Genomic DNA, 23,550 nt, shown 5'->3' on the forward strand with positions numbered 1-23,550 from the left:
CCAACGGCATAAAAAAACAATAACAATTAATGCAGCCCAAGTCTTATAATATTATCTTAAACAAACTGTTTTTTATAAAAAAAATCCGTAATTTTATATTATAATGAAAAAGGGATTCGTGTAAATTTTCAAACTCGTTCTACATTCGGGTAAAAAAAGTAGGTATTATCGAGTTTTGGCCGAATGCCTTCTTCAGTCGAGCACTAATCACGGTTGCCACTCGAGCCAAAAACAATCCAAAAATTTGGAGAAATTTTTACCCAAGAACTACCGAATAAAAAATATATTTTGAAAAATTTTATTTCTATAGAAAATTTTGGCAAAATTTTATTTCGCAAAGGGCATTCCACAATAGAACAAATACACACAAAAAAATTTTTTTCTGATTCAATCACCAAATTAATTGATCCAATTAATTTTTTAATTGAAATGTCTTCAATCACGAAAATGATAGTATCAATCACAGTTTTAATTGGGCATAGAAAAAATTCTTGATTAAAAAATTAATTGATTTTTTCAGCAAATTTCAATTAATTTTTTAATTGATTCAATTAAAAATTTAATTGATGTTGATTGCAAAACTCAATTAATTTATTAATTAAAAAAGGTAACTATTTTTAATTACTTTCTGTATTGGCTTAGAGTTTTTATTTGGATTAACAAATGATTGTTTGAAATACATTTTAATTAAAACAAGTAAGGAAAGTCTAAAGTCGGGCGGGGCCGACTATATTATACCCTGCACCACTTTGTAGATCTAAATTTTCGATACCATATCACATCCGTCAAATGTGTTGGGGGCTATATATAAATACATATATTTAAAAATACATACATTTAAATATCACTCGATTTGGACAGAATTTGATAGACTTCTACAAAATCTATAGACTCAAAATTTAAGTTGGCTAATGCACTAGGGTGGAACACAATTTTAGTAAAAAAATATGGGATTTAAATCTGAAGCAATTTTAAGGAAACTTCGCAAAAGTTTATTTATAACTTATCGCTCGATATATATGTATTAGAAGTTTAGGAAAATTAGAGTCATTTTTACAACTTTTCGACTAAGCAGTGGCGATTTTACAAGGAAAATGTTGGTCGAAATCCGAAAAACATCTATATATGGGAGCTAAATCTAAATCTGAACCGATGTCAACCAAATTTGGCACGCATAGCTACAATGCTAATTCTACTCCTTGTGCAAAATGTCAACTAAATCGGAGCAAAAAATTGGCCTCTGTGGGCAAATGAGTGTAAATCGGGCGAAAGCTATATATGGGAGCTATATCTAAATCTGAACCGATTTGGCTGATATTTTGCAAGTTTTTCGAGACTGTACTTTGCACACAAAAATACATCAACAGACAGACAGACAGACGGACATCGCTAAATCGACTCAGAATTTAATTCTAAGACGATCGGTATACTAAACGATGGGTCTCAGACTTTTCCTTCTTGGCGTTACATACAAACGCACAAACTTATTATACCCTGTACCACAGTAGTGGTGAAGGGTATAAAAATCAGCACTTTTTTTAACTGAATTAGTCTTCCGAATTTGATTAAAAAGTTAATTGTATCAATTAATTTTTTAATTAAAATTTTTAAAATTTTCAATCATTGACTTAATTAACTTAATGTTTCTATCATGATTAAAAAGTTAATTATATCAATTAATTTATTAATTGAAAAAATTTTCAACTTCAATTAACTTTTTAATTGGAAATATTTTGGTGATATTTTTTTCTGTGTACATCGAATTACAAGCGACATTGAAGAAGCTTTTGAAAGACAAGAGGTATGTTCGGCTGTGTTCTTAGACATATCTCAGGCATTTGACGGAGTAGTGCATTTATCGTTGAAACATAAACTTAAGTCCCTTCTTCCAGAAAGTTATGGCAGATTACTAGAGTCATATCTAGACGATCGATTCTATCGTGTTAAACAGGGAAATGAATATTCTGAAATCTATCCAATACACTCGGGAGTTCCACAAGGTAAAATACTGGGTCCTCTTCTGTACCTATTATAAAGGGTGATACGGTCAAAATTTGGTCAATATAAACTTGACGTATTTCTTTCAATTTTACATTTAAAAAACCTGAACACCCCTGATTTTGAAGGTGTGTGTGTGTAGAATGTTGCTCCTATTTTGATTTTGGAATTCACTCTTCAGTTGTCAAAATGCCGTCCAAGCAAGAAGAGCAGCGTATCAAAATTTTGCTCGCGCATCGCGAAAATCCGAGCTACTCGCACGCAAAGCGGGCAAAATCGCTAAAAGTTGCCAAATCAACCGTACAAATGTAATTAAAGTGTTTGGGGAACGTCTGGATCGGGGAGAAATCGAAAACCGGAAGCCGCTGAGACGACAAAGAGAGTTGCCGGTAGCGAAACCTTAACCTCTCTCTCCGAGATGCCGCAAATAAGCTGGGTGTATCGTCTACAACCGTGCATCGAGCCAAAAAACGAGCCGGACTATCGACTTACAAGAAGGTAGTGACTCCAAATCGCGATGATAAACAAAATACGACGGCCAAAGCGCGATCCCGGAGGCTGTACACGACGATGCTGACGAAGTTTGACTGCGTGGTAATGGACGACGAAACCTACGTCAAAGCCGACTACAAGCAGTTTTATACGGCAAAAGGAAGGGGAAAGGTAGCATATATTTTCAAGCACATAAAACTGTCAAAGTTCGCAAAGAAATATCTGGTTTGGCAAGCCATCTGTACCTGTGGCTTGAAAAGCAGCATTTTCATAGCTTCCGGGACTGTCAACCAAGAAATTTACGTGAAAGAGTGTTTGAATAAACGTCTGCTGCCTTTCCTGAAGAAACACGGTTGTTCCGTACTGTTTTGGCCGGATTTGGCATCTTGCCATTACGGTAAAAAGGCCATGGAGTGGTACGCCGCCAACAACGTGCAGGTGGTTCCCAAGGACAAGAACCCTCCCAACACGCCAGAGCTCCGCCCAATTGAGAAATACTGGGCTATTGTCAAGCGGAACCTAAAGAAGACCAAAAAAACTGCTAAGGACGAGCAGCAGTTCAAGGCAAACTGGCTTTCTGCGGCGAAGAAGGTGGACAAGCTGACTGTACAAAATCTGATGGCAGGTGTCAAGCGTGAGGCCCGGCAATTCGGATTTGGAAAAGCGAAAGCCTAACTGAATATTTTTCCTGAATTTTATACTAATTGAACTTGAAAAAGAAATTTAATTTGATTTTTTAAATAAACGATTTCACCGATTTACACGCGTTTTCCCTTGACCAAATTTTGACCGTATCACCCTTTATACCTATGATGTACCTCATTGTGAAGACTGTACCATAGGTACATTTGCTGACGACACAGCCATACTTGCAAAAGGTAATACAAATCAAAGATCCACTGAAAAATTACAAAATACTCTGGCAGTTATTGACACATGGACAGAAAAATAGGGACTAAATTTGAATAGCTCCAAATCAGTGCACATGCATTTCACAAACAGAAGAATAAATCACAATCCTATAAATATTAGAGGAAAACAGGTTTCTGAGGCAACCACTGCGAAATATCTTGGGATGACACTAGATACAAAACTTAATTGGAAAGACCACGTGGCAAACAAAAAGAAAACTTTGGAAATAAAATACCGAGAGTTAAATTGGTTGATTGGCAGAAAATCAACTTTATCTGTACAAAATGAACTTATAATCGTCTTAAAACCTATATGGACGTATGGTATCCAATTATGGGGATGCGCAAGTCACAGTACCATCGAAATTATACAAGTACTCCAAAACAAAATACTAAGGGGATAGTAAATGCTCCCTGGTATATACGAAACAGTGACCTTCATAGAGACCTGAAGATCAATACAGTAAAGGAAGAAATTCAGCAAATAGCAGAAAGATATGAATCGAAGCTGCAAAATCATACAAACCCTGAAATTCCAAATTGCTTGAGACAGATGTTACAAGACGACTAAATCGCACAAACCTTTTGATTTGAGGAGGCGCTTCACACAGCAAAATGTGTTGTAACACACTAGCTGCTTAATATTTATCATTATGTTAAAAAAACTACTAGATAGTCTTCATATAATGGACTAGTCGTAGTGTTATATTTAAGCAATATTGTAATGCTTGAAATAAAAAAAAATATTTCTATAGAAAATTTTGTCAAAATTTTATTTGTATAGAAAATTTTGACCAAATTTCATTTCTATAGAACTTTTTGTCAAAATTTTATTTCTATAGAAAATTTTGTCAAAATTTTATTTCTATAGAAAATTTTATTTCAATAGAAAATTTTGTCAAAATTTTATTTCTATAGATTTTGTCAAAATTTAATTTATATACAAAATTTTCTCAAAATTGTATTTCTATAGAAAAATTGGTCAAAATTTTATTTCTATAGAAAATTTTATCAAAATTTTATTTCTATAGAAAATTTTGTCAAAAAATTATTTCTATAGGAAATTTTGGCAAAATTTTATTTCTATAAAAAATTTGGTCAAAATTTTATTTCCATAGAAAATTTTGTCAAAATTTTATTTCTATAGAATATTTTGTCAAAAAATTATTTCTATACACAACTTTGTCAAAATTGTATATCTATTGTGCCAAAATTTTATTTCTATAGAAAATTTTGTCAAAATTTAATTTTTTTTAAATTTTTTTTATTTTGTCAAAATTTTATTTCTATCGAAAATCTTGTCAAAATTTTATTTCTATCGAAAATCTTGTCAAAATTTTATTTCTATCGAAAATTTTGTCAAAATTTTATTTCTATCGAAAATTTTGTCAAAATTATATTAATATCTACAGAAAATTTTGTCAAAATTTTATTTCTATAGAAAATTTTGTCAAAATTTTATTTCTATGGAAGATTTTGTCAAAATTTTATTTCTATAAAAAATTTGGTCAAAATTTTATTTCCATAGAAAATTTTGTCAAAATTTTATTTCTATAGAATATTTTGTCAAACTTTGTCAAAATTTTATTTCTATTTTGCCAAAATTTTATTTCTATAGAAAATTTTGTCAAAATTTTATATCTAAAAAAATTTTGTCAACATTTTATATCTATTTTACCAAAATTTTATTTCTATAGAAAATTTTGTCAAAAATTTATTTGTTTTGTTTTAATTTTTTTTTTTTTTTTAATTTTGTCAAAATTATATTTCTATGGAAAATTTTGTCAAAATTTTATTTCTATAGAAAATTTGGCAAAAATTTATTTCTATAGAAAATTTTGTCAAAATTTTATTTCTATAGAAAATTTTTTCAACATTTTATTGCTACAGAAAATTTTGTCAAAATTTTATTTCTATAGAAAATTTTGTCACAATTTTATTTCTATAGAAAATTTTGTCAAAATTGTATTTCTATAGAAAATTTTGTCACAATTTTATTTCTATAGAAAATTTTGTCAACATTTTATTTCTATAAAAAATTTTGTCAAACTTTTTTTTTCCATAGAAAATTTAGTCATTTTTTTTTTAATTTTGTCAAAATTTTATTTCTATAGAAGAATTATTTCTGCTGTGTGCAATTCTCCCATCGAACAATCGTTATCATCTCTCTCACACAGTATGAGTTTGCCGTTAGTGGCATGCTAACCGATTCTAGTTCCCCTGGAAGATCTAAGGTGGATCTTAGCCTTGATAACTCGTTCGTTTTGCAGTTCTCTGGTGTGGTTTTGTGACCAGGCACTAATATTAGGTGAATATGTAACTGCTTTGTTTGGAGCACTACTTCGCAGCTAATTTTTCACCTCATTTATTGCTAATGATTAGGTAATCTTTAAGTCTTTCGAATATACTCCAAGATCCACTTGTCCATCCAATTTGAAGCCTCGGGGACTGTATGCACTACACCTCACTGTTGGAGATTAGTGTCTCAGATTTCTTGTCACAAAGGTTATGTGATGCTTTAGTCCATCCAATTTGCCGGAGATTTTCTATGCACAATTACTACACAACAAGGCGGATTAGAATGCCAAATAATATTCTTGCATCGCATCTCATTTCGTTTATTTAACATATATAATTCTCTTTATGTAACTAATACTGGCTGGCTTATTTTAATTCAACTAAATAGGTTTGACCTTTAGCAGTAACCATGATCAATGTTATTGTTGTCTGGACCACCATATGGCTTAGGGCGACATTAGTATTGTTTGGCCTTATCAAATATTTGATTAACATTTACTAGAAATATTCATTCACTCAATTTACAATCGAGAGAGAGAGAGTCCATTTTTAGTTAGAAATCATTTTCAATTTTATATATTGCCAAAACAAATTGTTGAAATCAATACTCTTTGCATAGGGATGATGGTGATGATGATATTGCAAACAAATGGTTAAACAGTATAGAATTTCATATCACTATCTCACTATTGCCCTATTCAAATGGCAAATGGACTACGGACTCATCAGTGCAATACCAAAATCACCAGAGAGCTAAAACTAACCACCTTCAATGCGGGTTTATTTTATTTCCATAAATATATGTTTGTATGTATTTAAACATTGTAATAGAGTGGGTCAACATTTTTACAAATTCTGAATTTTGGAATAAAATACAATAAATAAATGAGACAATTTTTTCCAAATGCCCATTTTAAGGATGTATATGGTTGAGAGAAAATATGCTCCATAGACGTAAATTCTTGTATAGAAACATATTCTTGTTTATACATTAACTACACACAAAAAATTTTTTCTCTGATTCAATCACCAAATTAATTGATCCAATTAATTTTTTAATTGAAATGTCTTCAATCACGAAAATGATAGTATCAATCACAGTTTTAATTGGGCATAGAAAAAATTCTTGATTAAAAAATTAATTGATTTTTCAGCAAAATTCAATTAAATTTTTAATTGATTCAATTAAAAATTTAATTGATGTTGATTGCAAAACGCAATTAATTTATTAATTAAAAAAAGGTAACTATTTTTAATTACTTAGTTAGATTGGCTTAGAGTTTTTATTTGGATTAACAAATGATTGTTTGAAATACATTTTTAATTAAAAAAGTAAAAAAAAAATCAGCACTTTTTTAACTGAATTAGTCTTCCGAATTTGATTAAAAAGTTAATTGTATCAATTAATTTTTTAATTAAACATTTTAAAAATTTCAATCATTGACTTAATTAACTTAATGTTTCTATCATGATTAAAAAGTTAATTGTATCAATTAATTTATTAATTGAAAAAAAAATCAACTTCAATTAACTTTTTAATTGGAAATATTTTGGTGATATTTTTTTCTGTGTAATGACACATATTTTATTTGGTCGACACAACATTTTTTTTTACTTCGAGATCATAAATATATTTTATTATTGCGGACAAATATATTAGTTTTTTTTTTTATTTTATATTAGAAGGAAATGAAAAAATAAATGTTTGGGCAATACTCACAAATTTATTTGCTTGAAATAAAATGTGGTTGGGAGTATATGATGCAGAAGCGATTTTTTGAGAATATATTAGTTCGTAATAATAATATGTCTAACTTTCCCAAACATATCGCGTTTGGACGATTGTTGTAAGAATTATATGCTTCCGTACAAATATTATTCAAAAAAAGTGAATAACCTAAACATATTAACATATCAAATCAAAACATAATATACTAGTTTTCAAACACAAAGTTTTTGTGTAATATTGTATTAAAAATGTTTGTCCCAAACATATTATTTTTGTATCCAAACCTATAATGAGACAGTATTTGTCTCACGAGACCATTCTCTAATATCCTTGAAATTTTCCGTTTAATTGGAACAAAATATGAAAAGATATAATACAGAATTATAATAACCCAGCAAAAAAATTGGAAGTTCTTCCAAAGGCACAACTTTAAAAGCGCTTCCAGAAGATGCACTCCAATGATGTTCTTTATTTTAGCTACCCACGAAGCTCTTTTAATTCAAATTTTTGTATAAAACCAATTTCATACTTTTAATAGGTAATTTTAACTTTTTTTGTTTCAAATACGTTAAAAACGAAGTAAGAATTCATAAAATGGTACAAATCATTTAAATTTTGTCGAAAAAAATGCTAAATCCAACCTGAAAAAATTGTGAATAAAGCGACCCCCATTTTTGAAAATATTTGACGTCAAAAGTTTCCGACAAGCGTTAGAACCCACTAAAAATTATAAAAAATTATTTATGTGACAAAATAGCACAGAAATTTTTTATTTACATCCAAAACATTGAATTCGGATCACACAGTTGAAATCGAGGACTTCCTTCTTATGACAAGCCCATGTTAAATTCATCGCTTCTGCGTCAATTTTGCACCACTTCCGGATCCAAACAGAACATTTTCATTAATTTTTTGGCGACGCTTTTTTGCTGGGAAATTAATAATTTCAGATAAATCGAAAACATTAATAAGATTTTTCAGAAAATCGATCACACAGAAAAAAATTTTTTTTTTGGTCTCACGCAATTCATCCAATTAATTTTTAATTGAAATGTCTTCAATCACGGGAATGACCGTATCAATTATCAAAGTTAATTAAAAATTTAATTGACACAATTCATTCTGTGATCGATTTTTGTTTCGATTATAAAATTTAAATCAATTAAGTTTTCAATTGAATATTTTTATACCCTCCACCAAAGGATGGAGGGATATTAACCTTGTCATTCCGTTTGTAACACATCGAAATATTGCTGTAAGACCCCATAGGGTATATATATACTAGTGAAATTCTGAGTCGATCTAAGCATGTCCGTCCGTCCGTCCGCTCGTCTCTTGAAATCACGCTAACTTCCGAACGAAACAAGCTATCGACTTGAAACTTGGCACAAGTAGTTGTTATTGATGTAGGTCGGATGGTATTGCACATGGGTCATATCGGTTCACTTTTACGTATAGCCCCCATATAAACGGGCCCCCAGATTTGGCTTGAGGACCCTCTAAGAGAAGCACATTTCATCCGATCCGGCTGAAATTTAGAACATAGTGTTGGTATATAGTCTCTATCAACCATGCAAAAATTGGATCACATCGGTCCATAATTATATATAGCCCCCATATAAACCGATTCCCAGATTTGGCTTGCGCAGCCTCTAAGAGAAGCAAATTTCATCCGATCCTGTTGAAATTTGGTTCGTGGTGTTAGTATATGGTCTCTAATGACCATGCAAAAATTGGTCCACATCGGTCCACAATTATATATAGCCCCCATATAAACCGATCACCAAATTTGACCTCCGGAGACTCTTGGAAAACAAAAATTCATCTGAGTTAGTTGAAATTTGCTACGTGGTGTTAATATAAGGTCTCAAACACCCATGCAAAAATTGGTCGAAATCGGTCAATAATTATATATAGGCCCCATATAAACCGATCCCCAGATTTGACCTTCGCAGCCCCTTGGAAGAGCAAAATTCATCCGATTCGGTTGAAATTTGGTACGTGATGTTAGTATATGGTATCCACCAACCATGAAGGAATTTGTTCATATCAGTCCATAATTATATATAGCCCCCATATAAACCGATCCCCAGATTTGGCTTGCCGACCCTCTAAGAGAAGCAAATTTTATCCGATCCGGCTGAAATTTGGAACATGGTATTGGTATAGCACCCTATAAACCGATCCCCAGATTTGGCTTGCGCAGCCTCTAAGAGAAGCAAATTTCATCCGATCCAGCTGAAATTTGGAACATGGTATATAGTCACTAACAACCATGCAAAAATTGGTCCACATCGGTTCATAATTATATATAGCACCCTATAAACCGATCCCCATCACAAACCCTCCGTTCTCTATTGAGTACGAACGTGGTCAGTTCAGCCGTTACTACTCTATAAATATCGGAATATTTTACTTAATTTTTTTACAACATCCATAATTCATAACCTAATACATTTCTAACAAAACATATATGTTAGTTTTTTTTTTTTAATAATAGCTTGCGAAAAACTTTCAAAATCGTTTGCTGGGTATTTATTGTATAACAAAAATCGATTGAATTTTTCTTCATTGTATTGGATTCATTTTATATCAAAATCCATCCACATTATTATGCGAAACGCTTCGATGTTTGCTTATCAAAATGCCATAGAATGAACCATCAATCGACCAGAGTACTTTTGCTTTTTTTTTTTTTTAATTTACATAAAGGAAGTTCCTATGTTAGGGGGATATTGGATTTCATCCATTAGTTAAATGAACCAAATGGAGAAATAAAATCACGTTTTGTTGTGGATTTCGACTGGCCGTTTTGTTGCAGATAAACGTTTAGGATTTTCAATTTTAATGATACCATTAAATAGAAATTTCTTGTAATAGAAGATATTTGAAATCTATTAACTGAAATGAAAATCATGTACAATTTTCTCATTTATTTGCATACATTGAACAAAAATAATTACTATAAAATAAACCTAAATAGATACATTTTAGAATATCATAATGGGTAGTCGCTGCAGTATGAGTTTTGTATAGGCTATTATCAGTATTGTTACAACTTGTGATCCGGAAGTAGTGCAAACTTGGGCCGTCTCCAATGAATTTTACATGTGCTTGTTATAGGACGGAAGTATTTCGTTTTCGGATCCTTTGGATTGCTTTAGAAGTTGTATCTTGGAAAAAATTTTTCGTTAATTTCTTTTTTGCGAAGTTTAATTGTCCAAAACTTAAATTTTGACTTTACAGGACCAAATAGCGTATTTTCTAAGACTGATCCAAAAGAGCTGCATCGGAAAAAATCGATGGAGGATTCCGGGATATGCTTTAATAGAAATGTTTGTGGAACAATTTCCATTTCTTTGCTGGGACGATTTATGAGACGGTACAACATTACTTCTTCGTTTGTGCTCACCAACAAGATCCAATTATCATTTTCCCGCCAAATATAAAGCAAGCATAATACCACATAATTTTTTTTCAATTAAACTCATTTGTGTACTACATAAGAACTATAAATAAAATAAATTAAAATAGAAAATTCCACCCAAATTTTTAAAAATCGAAATTTTTATATAAATAACTTATTTTACTCATATATCCTAAACTAAACGCAATAATCCGTAATCACTACTAAAAATAACGAAAATTCCATGCAATATGTAAAAGACACGCAATGTTTATAAATAGTTTTTGCTCGAAAATATTCTATTTTAAGGTAGGGTTGTCATAGTTCGTAGAATTCTACCAAAAATTTTAGATTTTTTACTGTTTGGTTGACTGGTAGATCTCTTGCTGTTTTGGTAGATTTTGTTAAATATTCCTCTCCAACTAAGAGATATTTCAATTTTGTACAGAAATAAATTTTTGCAAAATTTTTTTATAGAAATAAATTTTTGCAAGAATTTTATACGGAAATAAAAATTTCCAAAAATTTTCTATAGAAATAAAATTTTGCAAAACTTTTCTATAGAAATAAAATTTTGCAAAAATTTTCTATAGAAATAAAATTTAGCAAAAATGTTCCATAGAAATAAAATTTTGTAAAAAATGTCTAAGAAATAAAATTTTGCAAAAATTTTTTATAGAAATAAAACTTTGTAAAAATTTTCTATAGAAATAAAATTTTGCAAAATTTTTCATAGAAATAAATATTTTTTATAGAAATAGGCCTCTGCTATGTCAATCAACTTCATTTTACGGTCATTCAAAATCATTTTGTGCATTTTTTGATGTTTTTGTCGGTAACCAATTCTTTCGGGCGTCTACTGCATTCACCGTCCTCCGTGCTCATTTCACCACGCTTGAATTTTGCATACCAATCAATTATGTTATTGTTGATTTCCCTGGGGCAGAGTCCGGAAACTCATTATCAAGCCAAGTTTTTGCTTCCACCGTATTTTTTCCCTTCAGAAAACAGTATTTTATCAAAACACCAAATTCCTATTTTTCCATTTTTTTCACAATAACAAAAGTTGCTTCACAAAAGACGTTCTATCTCACAAACTAATTGACTTACAGACGTCAAATTTTGACACGAATCATTTGAAGGTTGGTACTATATTTGAAGGTTGGTACTATACTATATTAGCGACGCCATCTATGTGTCAGACCGGGAACTTATCAGCCAACCTGTTACGTATATCGTTTTAGAATTTCTTGGACTTCATTGATAGTGGAAAGTAATAAAATAAAAACGATGTTTAACATATAAAAATATTTGTTTTTTAAATATTTGATACAAGAAGGATACGAAAACGAAGTACTTTCGTTCTATGACAAGTCCATTTAACATTCATTTGAGATGATCCAAATTTGCTCTACGTCCGAATCACATGTTGGAGTTCCAAACTACTTTTTTGGAAGCTGTTTTTTTCTGGGGTTATTATACGGTCTAGATTTAAAGTCGCGATCCCCCAAATCGGGGGATCGGTTTATATGGGGGCTATATTTTTGCATAGTTGTTAAAGACCATATACTAACACTATGTACCAAATTTCAGCCGGATCGGATGAATTTTGCTACTCTTAGAGGCTCCGAAAGGCAAATCTTGGGATCGGTTTATAAGGGGGCAATATATAATTATGGACCGATGTGGACCAATTTTTGCATGGTTGTTAGAGACCATATACTAACACCATGTACCAAATTTCAGCCGGATCGGATGAAATTTGCTTCTCTTAGAGGGCCTGCAAGCCAAATTTGGTACTATACGTAAAAGTGGACCGATATGGTCCATTTGCAATACCATCCGACCTACATCGATAACAACTACTTGTGCCAAGTTTCAGGTCGATAGCTAGATTCGTTCGGAAGTTAGAGTGATTTCAACAGACGGACGGACGGACGGACATGCTCAGATCGACTCAGAATTTCACCACGACCCAGAATATATACTTTATGGGGTCTTAGAGCAATATTTCGATGTGTTACAAACGGAATGACAAAGTTAATATACCCCCATCCTATGGTGGAGGGTATAAAATAGGAGGTATAATTTTTATTTATTTATTTTCATCTATATCATTCTCTGATGATAGAAATACTTATTTAAATTTTTTTCCCAAAGTCGATTTTGAATATTATTTGTTCTTGTGTTTTTTTTATGCCATCGTCATAATTGAAGATCTTGAGGTTGTCGTGCTTCTTTGAAACTTCATTAATGAAATGTCCTTGCATTAATACTTATAATGAGATTTCATTTTAAGGAATCCATGGAACAACTGCACTTTGCAGTTATCTATGGACATTTTCTTAGGCATGGTGAGATTGTGCATGGATTGTGCATCATATATAAATGCCAGTCTTATAATGAGTCCTTAATGTATTCTTTGACTTGTCTTTTGGAAACTAATTGCTGCTCTTTGAGCAGCTTGTCAAGAGTCGTTCAAAATTGTAATTCGCAAATTATTAATACAATTATGTGGCATAATTGTATACACTTCCTGTTAATGTCAAATAGAAATTCATGGACAATATTATGTGGGATGGTAATTTGGATTACAGAAATAAACAACAATTTCTTCTACATTCTTCTACATTTTACATATTACAGAAAAAGGTGCTAAGAACTAAAAAACCTCGTGGAAGTGAGAAAGATGTGAGTTGGTTAATTTCTCGCAAACAAACTTCCTTGCAGCGAAAAGCATATGCGAAATAATATTTGTTTGTCTAAAATGTCATTTGGGAGGAAAGAATTTTTTTTTTTTGCATGTAGTCACTATACCGCACGCGGCTTAGTTCAAAATCGAATTTATCTTCACACACATAATTAAATCAATCTTAAGTTTTTTTTTTCTATGGAATCCGTTTTAGCCCACTTTGGACTCTGTCCGTAGGAAAAAGGAAAGGAAAAAGGTCGAAGGCCGGCCACTTATATTATTTGGGAATAGTGGGAATATTCTGTTACTCCCAGAAAGCGAAAATAGGTCCCAAATGAAAACGAATCATAATCTCAACAAGGAAATTGCAGCTCATTTCCATTTGAAACATTAGGGTTTATAAGGCAAATGATGGTACCCAAAAATAAATTAAAGCTACACCAAAAAACATAAAAATTTGGAGTTGTAGTTTTCCATAAATTTTTTTTGGGGAATTTACTCCATTTTGTTTTGAGGCTCAGTTTCATGGGGCGGCAAATTTTTCTCAAAGCCTGCCTGCTGAAAGTATGAAAATCAATTCCAATCAATTTCCAATTAAAATTTTAATTGAGTTTAAAAAAATATTCAATTAAAAATTTAATTGATTCAAAAAAATTTTTTAATTGAAACAAAAATCAATCACAAAAGTAAACTCTTTGAATCCAAGTCAACTTATTTATGAGTGCACACAAAAAAATTTCACGAAAATTTTACCAATTAAAATTTTAATTGAATTTAAAAAAATATTCAATTAAAAATTTAATTGATTCAACAAATTTTTTGATTGAAACAAAAATCAATCACAAAAGTAATAGTATCAATTAATTTTTTAATTGGATCAATTAACTTTTTAATTGACCTTCAATTAATTTTTTTAATTGATACTATCATTTCAATTAAAAATTAATTGGATCAATTAATTTCGCGATTGAATCAGAAAAAATTTTTTTTGTGTGTGGATGGATGCAACTTTATTTTTTCGCACTATCCTAAGATGGAATGGATCCCTGCTAAAAAAAAACGTAGCCAAACAAGCAATGAAAAAGTTTTTTTTGGATCCGGAAGTAGTGTAAATTTAGCTCAGAAGCGATGAATGGGCTTGTCATAGGGTGGAAGTTATATTTTTAAACATCCGCTGCATTGATTTTGTATTAGTTTTTCAGATGTGATTCTATTTCAGTATTTCGAATTTCATTTGAAAGAAGTAAGAAAAAAATGGAAAAATATTATTTTTCTTAATTTTTTCGAATTTCATCAGTACATAGAGACATTTTGAGCTAGTACATATTTTATTGCAATTTCAACGTCTATAGAGAAATGGCACCACGGTTGCCACAGTTAGTAGAATTCTACCAAAAACGGTAAATTTTTTACTGATCGGTAGATTGGTAGAATTGTATATATTTTGATAGATATTGCAAAATATTCCTTTCCAACGAAGAGGAGCTTCACAAATTTTCTATAGAAATAAAATTACGACAAAATTTTCTACATAAATAAAATTTTGATAAAATTTTCTATATAAATAAAAATTTTACAAAATTTTCTATAGAAATAAAATTTTGACAAAATTATCTATAATAAAATTTGGACAAAATTTTGTATAGAAAAATTTTGACAAAATTTTGTATAGAAATAAAATTTTCTAGAGAAATAAAATGATGATAAATTTTCTAAAGAAATAAAATTTTGCAAAATTATCTATAGAAATAAAATATTGACAAAATTTTCTATAGGAATAAAATGTTGATAGAATTTTCTATAGGAATAAAATTTTGACAAAATTTTCTATAGAAATAAAATTTTGCAAAATTTTCTACAGAAATAAAATGTTGATAAATTTTCTATAGAAATAAAATTTTGCCACAATTTTCTATAGAAATAAATTTTTGACCAAATTTTCTACAAAAATAAAATGTCGATAAATTTTCTATAGAAATAATATGTTTACAAAATTTTCTATAGAAATAAAATTTTTACAAAATTTTCTGTAGAAATAAAATTTTGACAAAATTTTCTAGAGAAATAAAATTTTGACAAAATTTTCTATAGGAAAAAAATTGTGACAAAATTTTTTTAGAAATAAAATTTTGACCAAATTTTCTACAGAAATAAAATGTTGATAAATTTTCTATGGAAACAATATTTTGAAAAAATATTCAATAGAAATAAAATTTTGACAAAATATACTATAGAAATAAAATTTCAACAAAATTTTCTATAGAAATAAAATTTTGACAATTTTTTTTATAGAAATAAAATGTTTACAAAATGTTCTATAGAACTAAAATTTTGACAAAATGTACTATAGAAATAAAATGTTGACAAAATTTTGTATAGGAATAAAATGTTGACAAAATTTTCTATTGGAATAAAATTTTGACAAAATTTTCTATAGAAATAAAATTTTGACCAAATTTTCTACAGAAATAAAATGGTGATAAATTTTCTATAGAAACAAAATTTTGAAAAAAATATTCTATAGGAAGAAAATTTTGACAAAATATTCTATAGAAATAAAATTTTGACAAAATTTTCAATTGAAATAAAATTTTGACAAAATTTTCTGCAGAAATAAAATTTGGACAACATTTTTTTTTATAGAAATAAAATGTTGGCAAAATTTTCTAGAGGAATAACATTTTGAAAAAAAAAAAATGTAGATAAATAAAATTTTGATAAATTTTCTATAGAAATAAAATGTTGAAAAAATTTTCTATAGAAACAAAATATTTAAAATATATTCTATAGTAATAAAATTTTGACATAATTTTCTATAGAAATAAAATTTCCTATAGAAATAGAATTTCGACAAAATTTTGTACAGAAATAAAATATTGATAAATTTTCTATAGGAATAAAATGTTGACAAAATTTTCTATTGGAATAAAATTTTGACAAAATTTTCTATAGAAATAAAATTTTGACCAAATTTTCTACAGAAATAAAATGGTGATAAATTTTCTATAGAAATAAAATTTTGACAAAATTTTGACCAAATTTTCTACAGAAATAAAATGGTGATAAATTTTCTATAGAAACAAAATTTTGACAAAATTTTCTATAGAAATAAAATTTTGACAAAATTTTCTAGAGAAATAAAATTTTGACAAAATTTTCTATAGAAATAAAATTTTGAGAAAATATTCTATAGAAATAAAATTTTGACGAAATTTCCTATAGAAATAAAATTTTGACAAAATTTTCTGTAGAAATAAAATTTTGACAAAATTTTCTAGAGAAATAAAATTTTGACAATATTTTCTACAGAAATAAAATTTTGATAAATTTTCTATAGAAATAAAATGTTGACAAAATATTCTAAGATTGTTTTGTTTGGTAGTTTTTTTGGTAAAATTTTCTCCAACTTGTGGTATATTATTTTTGGCTCAAGTGGCCATCGTGAGCGGCACACTTTTTCAATATTTAATGCTTACTGTGTTTTATACACATAAAAATTTAGAAAATTCAAATTTATTGGAAAAACTGCTTGAACAGGATTTTTATATGTCACTTCAAAAGATAAAAAGTTATGTGAAAATTATGTCCATCTCTAGAAGAGCATTTTTGGATGTACATTAAAAGTACATCCATGTACATTAAAATACATTTTTTTCTTGCTGGGATTGTTTACTTTGCTATCATCCTAAAGTTTTAGCACAAAAGCAAATATTTAGCTAAGAAGATAACATTATTCATGCTAAAGTTCCTAGAAATAAAAAGCTCCGTAAACTTATCTGAAAACATTAGCTTAATAGTTCGTTTTAATATTCTCGTTTTCCTCAAAATGACTTTAATACAATTGAAATCCTTGACATTAAAGAAATAGAAAGAGAGACAATTAAGCTGTTGCTCCTTTATATGGCATAAACATAAAAGTTTACCATGACGCAATAAGAAGGAATCATAAATGCTGGTACAACTATCTACGAGGGCAGATGTGGTAATAATGATGTCGCCATATGTGGTGTATGACTAAAAGGTTATTTCTATAGAAATTGGCGCAATGGGAATCACCTGCTGGGGGAAAAACTATGTGAGGACTCAAAAGGAGATGTACAAAAAATATTTTTGTACGGTCAGAAAAACTAAACATATGCAGTGCGGCTCCAGGAATTAAAAATGTAAATGAAATAATATCCCACATTTTAGGGTTTTGTTTCGTAAGGAAATAAAGCCTCATTTTGAGTATGCAATAGAACCCACTACAACGTAACAAAGCCCCAAAAATCATGAAATAGAGCCCCATGGGGATTTATTTCATTTTATAAAATAAAATTTATTGATCATGGATAACAACAAGTTCAATCATGAATTTACCAAATGTTTCATTATTTAAAATCTTCATGCACTACACAGTGAAACATCTCAAAAGTGGACATCCTCGATCGCTTAAATTTTGTCCAGTTTGGAGAGGTTAATTTTAATTTTTTAGTATAGCAAACGTATCACGCCGATTGTCCACTTTTGAGAGGTGTCCAATTTTCAGAGTAACCAACATTGAGAGGTTTCACTGTATTATATTTTATATAAACATAAACCAGGGGGAAGTAAGGGAAAAGCCATTAGTTTACGATTCTATATTAATTGAAAATGAATTGGGAAAAATATTACAACTTTACTTACGTGTGAAGGTTGCGAAAAAATTCGCGCGATTTTTTTAATCTTTACATTAGAGCCAAAATTTTTGGCAATTGAAAAAAAATGTTGTGCTTAAGTGTAAAGGTTGTAAAATAATTCGCGCGAAGATTTTAAAAACACCCAGAGAAGGGATATGATCACCTCAACCATGTTTTAAGAGCAAAATGTTATTTTTGAATGGTGACCATGTACCATGTTTGTCGCAACCATGTTATTTTCTTGGAGATTATGTGTCTGATTTCGGCAAGCATATTATTTTTGGCGAGAAAAGAACATTTTTGCCATTAACATGTTACATGGTCACAATCCAAAAATAACATTTTGCTCTTGAAACATGGTTGAGGTGATCATATTCCTTCTCTGCGTGAAGGTTGTTTAAAGTTCGCTCGAATTTTTTAAAATCTTTACACACGAGCAAAATTTTTATTTCATTTCGCAATTGAACAAAATTGATTTTGCCTATGAAGACTATATCAGATTCTGGATTTATACGAACCATTTTTTTGTTTTGAATTTTAGAGGAATCATTAACATCTCTTGTAAGTGTGCAAGAAAATGATGAATTAACGCCTTGATTTGAGATCTAAACTCTGCAGATTTTCACCTCATTAATTTAAATGATTACGAGAAGTAAAATCTGGAAATTTTACATTTAGTTCAAGCAATTTTCATGATCAGTGCGCCTTATATAACCTCAAGAAGTATATAGAGGCCTTACCAAATGGACCGATAAAAACTACGGTTTGTAGAAACCCAAGGAGTTAAATCGGGAGATCGGTCTTATGGGGGCTATACTAAAACATGGACCGATACTCACCGTTTTCGGCACACCTCTTTATGGTTCTAAAATACTTCTAGATTTCAGGCAAATTGGATAAAAACTATGGATTCTATAAGCCCAAGACCCCAAATCGGGAGATTGGTCTATATAGGGGCTATATCAAAACATGGACCGATACACGTCATTTTCGATCAACGTAGTTGTGGTCCCACAATACCTCTAAATTTCCAATTTCAGAAAAATTTGATAAAAACTACGAATTTTAAAAGCCCAAGAAGTAAAATCGGGCGATCCGTCTATATGGGAGCTATATCAAAACATGGACCGATATTCACCGTTTTGGGCACATATTATTATGGTCCTAAAATACTTCTAGATTTCAAATTTCAGGTAAATTGGATAAAAACTATGGATTTTAGAAGCCCAGAAGTAAAATCGGGCGATCGGTCTATATGGGAGCTATATCAAAACATGGACCGATACTCAACATTTTTGAAACACCTCTTTATGGTTCTAAAATACCTCTAGATTTCAAATTTCAAACATATTGTATAAAAACTACGGTTTCTATAGGATCAAGACCCCAAATCGGGAGGTCGGTTTATATGGGGACTATGTCAAAACCTGAACCGATATAGCCCATCATCGAACTTGACCTGCCTGCAGACAAAAGACGAGTGTTTGTGCAAAATTTCAGCACGATTGCTTCATTATTGAAGGCTGTAGCGTGATTACAACAGAAAGACAGACAGACTGACATGCACTGAAAAAAATATTGTCGTGAGGTCAAAGATTTCATGTCTTTAAAATACGAATACAAATTTTGCTTAGCATAGAAGACGCATTTCTCTAAAATAAAGTTATTTTCCTTGTCCAAAAGTCGATAAACTTTTCAATGAAGTCGTATTGTCCTTATAATTAAGTGATTTGACTTAAAAATGGGTATCTTAACATGAAAGAAAAAATTTATAGGCTAAGGTCAACTTGTCTTTAATAATTCAGAAAAATTCTTTAAATTTAATGAAATTGTCTTTAAATTTGTTGTCTTTTTGCATCTTGACTACAAAGCAAAAAATCGTTCAAATATAGGACTTGTTTTTCAAAACTTTATTTTAAAGAAGTTTTTTACTTCAAACATAGCATAATTTCTACTGGAAGTCGTGTCCTAATTTGGAAAATAAAGTTGCCGTTAACTCGTTTTTAAAGGACTTTGATAGCATACGAAGAAAAAAAGCTGAGAAAGCGAAAAATTAAAATTTGCTTCCTAGAAGCAAGTACACAAAACCTAAATTTAAAAGAGAATTGTGTCTTAAAAGTATCCTTACTGTTATTCTCCGCTTCTTTGGCTCGGAATCAATACCAAATTTTTTAAAGTTAAGACAAAATCTTTGGAACCGAGTATGCGTTTTTTTTCAGTGTGGTTATATCGTCTTAGAATTTCTCCCTGATCAAGAATATATATATATACTTTATATAGTCGGAAATCGATATTTCGATGTGACAAACTTATTATAGCCCCGTCACCATTCTATGGTGGTGGGTATAATGAACTACCTCGTATGAAAATTGAACTAAATTGTACCCCATATTTTGAGATTTCCATAAATCGTTGGTAAAACCGGGATAATTTAATGCCCTGCTGTACTTTTTAACTACAACTCATTAGGTTAGGTTAGATTAGGTGGCAGCCCGAAGTATCAGGCTCACTTAGACTATTCAGTCCATTGTGATACCACACAAGGGGCCTCCTTTTTATAGACGAGTCCGAACGGCGTTCCACATTGCAGTGAAACCACTTAGAGAAGCTTTGAAACCCTCAGAAATGTCACCAGCATTACTGAGGTGGGATAATCCACCGCTGAAAAACTTTTTGGTGTTCGGTCGAAGCAGGAATCGAACCCACGACCTTGTGTATGCAAGGCGGGCATGCTAACCATTGTACCACGGTGGCTCCTCATTAAATAATATCCTCTCGTAGAAGAAAAAATGAACTAAAAGTAAGGAAACAATTATTGGGGTCAAATCAAAAATGACCACTTTAACCATACAGTAGTTCACTTGTACAATTTTTGGAAATTTTACATAAATTTGCATTGAACTTATGAAAATTTCATAAGGTTGTGGAAAATTTTGCAAAAAATCATAAAATTTTACAAACAAATACTTTTTACTTTTGCAATAAAAAAGTTAAAATTAGCAATAGTTTAACTACGGATTTTTTCCGGTGTAACTTGACAAGCGCAGCTATTTATTTATAAACTCAGATAGTTTATATATAAATGGTTCTAAACTGATTGGTTTCATTCAATGGTACACACAAAGAAAAAAAAAACAATTGGAAAACGTGAAACGAAAACGTTTTTCTTTTGTTAGAGTTTTAAACTTTTATGACCAAAAAAAATTCGTTTGTTACAAAATTTTTATTTTTTCAATAAAAAAAAGTATTTTTGAACAAAAACACAGTTCATTTCGTTTATATCAAGCACTGTTCTTTTCTGACTTTAAATCTTTAATAAGACACATTTTACAGTTCATAGTAAAAATTTAATATAGTAGTATGTAATGTTGAACATCTTTTCGGAATCTTCCGAAAATATCTTGAATATATGTTAGGTTAGGTTAGGTGGCAGCCCGATGTATCAGGCTCACTTAGACTATTCAGTCCATTGTGATACCACATTGGTGAACTTCTCTCTTATCACTAAGTGCTGCCCGATTCCATGTTAAGCTCAATGACAAGGGACCTCCTTTTTATAGCCGAGTCCGAACGGCGTTCCACATTGCAGTGAAACCACTTAGAGAAGCTTTGAAACCCACAGAAATTGAATATATGTAAAAACAAAAACTTTTTGGTGTTCGGTCGAAGCAGGGATGGAACCCTCGACCCTAGGCATGCAAGGCGGACGTAGCAACCACTGTTCCACGGTCCCCAACTAAGTGTATGTTTCTGTTAAAGTTTTTTTTTTTATTTAGGCTCGAGGGCGCCGAAAACTATGCTTTATATATATAACTGCTTGACTGCTTGCGCTGCTTGTGCTTTGATGGCTATAGCGATAATTGTATGTTGATAACAATTACAGCTACGTAGCCCAGTGGATAGTGTGTTGGCTTACAATTGCAGATTGTGTTTTTGAGTTAGTATTTTTGAAATTGTTTTTACATCCTGGAAAAGAATAAACGTAACAGGTTGGCTGATAAGTCCCCGGTCTAACAAAGAAAAACATTTTTTTTTGTCAAAATTCGTTTTTATTATTCAACATAGTTCCCTTAAAGAGCGATTCAACGATTATAACGACCTTCCAATTTTTTGATACCATTTTGGTAGTACTCCTTCGGTTTTGCCTCAAAATAGGCCCAGTTTCGGCGATCACCTCTTCATTGCTGCCAAATTTTTTCCCTGCGAGCATCCTTTTGAGGTCTGAGAACAAGAAAAAGTCACTGGGGGCCAGATCTGGAGAATACGGTGGGTGGGAAAGCAATTCGAAGCCCAATTCATGAATTTTTGCCATCGTTCTCAATGACTTGTGGCACGGTGCGTTGTCTTGCTGGAACAACACTTTTTTCTTCTTCATATGGGGCCGTTTTTCCGCGGTTTTGACCTTCAAACGCTCCAATAACGCCATATAATAGTCACTGTTGATGGTTTTTCCCTTCTCAAGATAATCGATAAAAATTATTCCATGCGAATCCCAAAAAACAGAGGCCATTACATTGCCAGCGTACTTTTGAGTCTTTCCACGCTTCGGAGACGGTTCACCGGTCGCTGTCCACTCAGCCGACTGACGATTGGACTCAGGAGTGTAGTGATGGAGCCATGTTTCATCCATTGTCACATATCGACGGAAAAACTCGGGTGTATTACGAGTTAACAGCTGCAAACACCGCTCAGAATCATCTACACGTTGTTGGTTTTGGTCAAATGTGAGCTCGCGCGGCACCCATTTTGCTCAGAGCTTCCGCATATCGAAATATTGATTAATGATATGACCAACACGTTCCTTTGATATCTTTAAGGCCTCTGCTATCTCGATCAACTTCATTTTACGGTCATTCAAAATCATTTTGTGGATTTTTTTGATGTTTTCGTCGGTAACCACCTCTTTCGGGCGTCCACTGCGTTCACCGTCCTCCGTGCTCATTTCACCACGCTTGAATTTTGCATACCAATCAATTATTGTTGATTTCCCTGGGACAGAGTCCGGAAACTCATTATCAAGCCAAGTTTTTGCTTCCACCGTATTTTTTCCCTTCAGAAAGCAGTATTTTATCAAACCACGAAATTCCTTTTTTCCATTTTTTTCACAATAACAAAAGTTGCTTCACAAAAGACGCTCTATCTCACAAACCAATTGACTTACAGACGTCAAATTTTGACACGAATCATTTGAAGATTGGTACTATATAAAAATAATATGCATTTAATACTAGCGACGCCATCTATGTGTCAAACCGGGGACTTATCAGCCAACCTGTTATATTACAAAAAGTATATACTTTTCTTGGGAACCACCGTGGTGCAATGGTTAGCATGCCCGCCTTACATACACAAGGTCGTGGGTACGA

The 23,550-nt window shown here is 31.0% G+C and overlaps 1 protein-coding gene across 2 annotated transcripts in view; it reads right to left on the minus strand.

The window, feature by feature from the left end:
• Positions 1-23,550, minus strand: part of LOC142241480 (G-protein coupled receptor dmsr-1) — a 286,137-nt gene that overhangs the window by 70,688 nt on the left and 191,899 nt on the right. The window lies entirely within an intron of this gene.

The sequence above is a fragment of the Haematobia irritans genome, chromosome 5 (assembly GCF_050003625.1).
Source record: "Haematobia irritans isolate KBUSLIRL chromosome 5, ASM5000362v1, whole genome shotgun sequence".
Classification (NCBI taxonomy): domain Eukaryota; kingdom Metazoa; phylum Arthropoda; class Insecta; order Diptera; family Muscidae; genus Haematobia; species Haematobia irritans.